Here is a 4,060-nt window from a genome sequence, read left to right on the forward strand (position 1 = left end):
AAACAACAAAAAAACAAAAAAAAACTGCATCTAGGGGCCTGGTTAGATTTGGCGCAGGTAGCCAAACGCATATTAAATGACATTCAGTCGACATGTACTATTCGAAAATCTGAGTCTGGAATGACTGGAAGAACGGATGGACAGCTATTGGAAACAAAGAGCACACATAGATTGGTTGAGAAATGGTGACCATAATACACACTAGACCATTAATGACGCGCCTTGCTGCGCCCATCTATTTTTGCGATAGAATGATAAGAATTCCACAACTACAAGGACAGACGTAGAAATTTCCATACATGCTAAATAAATGCATATGTTGTTGGTAATTGATAAATGAATACTTTGCCTCATAGTATTTAATACCAAAGTTTTTTCAGAAACCACGGTATTTTCAGAAAACTACAAAAAAACTTTGCCTCCAAACGCACCCTATGGAGAACATTACATTTGAGAGAATATACATGATGAATAGAGGCCTTATAATCATCATCGTGTGAATGTGAGCAGATAAAAGCTGGAGCTATACCACAGATTTAGTGTTTTTTTAGAATATATCTACTCATATATGGTTCAATTTATATACAAATGCACTAAGAGAAAGTTCTGATCACAATGTAACCTACTGCTAAACTGCATATGAATCATTTTGACTTGATATGTACACATGTTCCCAGTAACGGACTGCACCTCTCGGTTCATCTTTTCTTTTTTCACAAATAATGAATGTAACCTCGCAGGGAATAACATAAGCTCTATGCTGCAGAGCCTGCAAACATGAATAATTCAAAAAATAAATTACTTATCAAAATAATCCAAAGTGATTGATCTTTGGATCAACATCTGAACAGAATCAGATTCTTTGATGTATGTAGTACACAAAGACGACCATTGTGTGTACTACATCGCACAGACCACCAATATGTTTAACCTGGAGGATCAGGATTGAGTCTGTATAATCAGCAACCTGCAACAACACATGGACAAACTGAAAAGGATAATGCATGTGGTAAACAATAGAAAATTGGCCAAAGCTCCGAGTGAACCCGAAATAGGCCATGGACTTGGATCTACCAAATGATAAGAATGCCTCAGAGATTCAATCATAAACCACTTTGCCCCAGTTGTATGTAAACCCCCCCTTCACTCCCATCCCCTAAAGTGGTAAAGAAGGAGGCCCTTTTTTGTCTAAACCATAGAGGGGCAACAAACCTCACTAACAGTATATACTTCGTTGAGAGAAGATACAAGCCAAGCAAAGTTGTGTACTCCTCACAAGCATAACCGTCCATGAAAATAACACGAAACAGCATGCATCAATACTACAATGACATACATGACACGAACCAGACCAAATTTCCGGGAATATGAAAATGTGTAGCTTGCAAGTTCACAATCGCAGCAAGTAGGAAATGATGATCCGTATATCAGCAAAAATACAGATGATAAACAAACCAGCATCAGCTCTGTTTATCAGTCAAACAAGCCTGACTCTTACCTATATATCAAGCAATCGTAGGGTTGGGGCAAGCCCAGATTCTCTCCATGGTGGTGGGCAGAATTGTGCGGCGGTTGACTTGGATGGTGCACATCGCCCTGGCGAGGAAGAGCAGGTCTGCCACAAGAGTAACATCGATGATGTTGTTTACGCTGGCACGTTGTCTTCGCCACTACCGGTGGACATATCTTCAAAGGTTGATGGGTAGATAGGCAAGGGGATGGGATGGGAGAGGTTGGGAGGGATGCACACACCCGTATCATCAGAAGCCAATTAGATGCAACATATATCAAGAGACGGCGGGAGATGCACATTAGCTGCCATGAATGGGTACCGAGAACTGATGCTTCAGTTTCCACGCCGGTGCATATCGAAATAAATTTCTACTCAACAACGGGATTTGATGCTTTCCATAGCTCCCTGCTGCATCAACTGCAATTTACCCGCATGATTAGGCAGTTTCCCATCGCCTCGCCTCGCTGAGCACATCACCCGACCGGACCCACTTCGCCCGCGTTTGCTGGATCGAACCATTACCTCTGTTCTCTGTCTTGAATCGGTTCATTGACCTTCCTCTGCAATAAGGCTAGTCATAGTGGGGAGTAACTTAGACTAGTAACATACATAATGTTACTAGTCCATGTTACCACCTTCATAGTGGGATGTGTCATAGGTGTAGTAACATGCATATCTTCATTTATTGCTTTGTAGACTCATTTTGTATTGGAAACCGCTATGTGATGGTAACATATTATGTTACTCTATTTGTCTCTCTCCTCTTTAATTACATGACACGTCATCTTTTTTGCTTATGTGACATCTATATTACTACTTATGTTACTCCCACTATGACTAGCCTAATAGGCCGACCGATCCAGCTCTATCTCGCTCGGAGGTCGCTCGATGTTTTGGTCAGCGTCACCAATGGCGAGAGTGCCATAGTCTTGGCATGAGAGGTCAGACATGAAGGAGGTCCTTGTGTCATCGGAGCCTAGCGCCGTCGCCATGGGAGTAGTGCATCGTCCCATCGTCCGCCGCCATGGTAGGGTTGCGACCTTAACGAGGGTTGCGTGGACCATGGACAGTCCAGCTTTTTGGATGCACGTACAAAGACAGCTCAGGCCCATTAGGCCCAATTTAACAGCGGACGCCCAAAATTGTCGCTAGAGCAGCGGCCCGTCACTGCAGCGCTCGTTCGTAGCGGGCGAACCGAGTGTACGTGGGGTTCACCCTTTTTTTTGAATAAAGACACCCAAAGGGCATCTTAAATATGATTATCATCGAGGAAAACAAAGGCCAATACAATGGATAGACAACTGGACGTAGAATGACCAGTAAAAAAATAAAATTACAATAAAAAGCATACTAGTCTTCTTCTTCCTCTGATTGTACGCTGCCCGCCGGTGATTGAAAATTGCACCGAACCAACAGCAAAGAAAAGCAACACCTGCAAATGCCCTCGCCATACAAGGCTTTGAAGACCGTAATAGCCACTCGCCCCTTGAGACGAGATCTAAAAGTCGTTGAAGCAGCATCGGCTGGAGCATCACCCCAAGCAGAACAAGCTTGCAATCCACCACCACCAGATCAGAGGGTTGGAGAAACCGGGTTAAGCCACAGAACAACACAGAAGAAGATGTCGTGGTCGCCACACCAAACGCCAGCCAAAAGTATCCCTTGAAAGACACACAAACTGCCAAGATCTGAAGGGAACCAACCGATCTGGGGACACAAACTCTCACAGGCCCTTCGCCGGTGCCGGATCGGACGTCGTCGAGGTAGGGAAAGACTGGAGAGACTTTATTCCAACACGCCATCGTCGCCACCACCTCGTCGATGCTGCCGGAGAAACAAAAACCTAAGAAAAGTAAACAAGACGGACGGGTCCCCACTCCTCTTGCCGCCGACGAGGCCGCCGACGGGAAAGAGGAGGGGGACCGAGGCGGCGGCAGTAGTTGTGGCGGCGGCTGCTGCTTAGGGTTAGGAGGCGGCGGCTCGCGGAGCGTGGGGTTCACCCTTAATCGAACGACTAAAAACGCTTAAAAGTGCTGATTGGACGGCTAGAAATGCTAATAGTCTGAGAAGGGAGGAAAGATGCTCAGTTATAATGTATCTAAATTCTTCACAATTGTTGTTCAAAGAGAAAAAAGTGTAACAAAATCACTAGGCTGCGTGGATGACCAGGGGGAGTTTATTTTAGGTTAGGGGGCTTTAAAGGATCACATTCATAATTTCTACAACTCCCTCTTCACTGCACAACCTGCTAGTACAAACTTGGCTGATTTGCTCCAACATGTGCACCCTCTGTTCTCCCTTCCCCGAAAAAGAAATCATAATTCAATACTCCGACTGGAACTACTAATCTCTACTTATACTCTCCGTAAAAAAAAAATCTCTACTTATACTCCTACTATTTATATTACCTACATACACCTAAAAATAAAAGAATAAAGTTTCGTCTCCCAAAAAGAAAACCATTTCGCACTCCGCCCATCCTCCCACCCACGTACGCCTTTTTTTTCCCTCCACTTCCGGTTCGCTTCCCTCGCCCGCCGCCGCCGC

This window comes from Triticum dicoccoides, chromosome 3B (genome assembly GCF_002162155.2).
Source record: "Triticum dicoccoides isolate Atlit2015 ecotype Zavitan chromosome 3B, WEW_v2.0, whole genome shotgun sequence".
Taxonomy (NCBI): Eukaryota; Viridiplantae; Streptophyta; class Magnoliopsida; order Poales; family Poaceae; genus Triticum; species Triticum dicoccoides.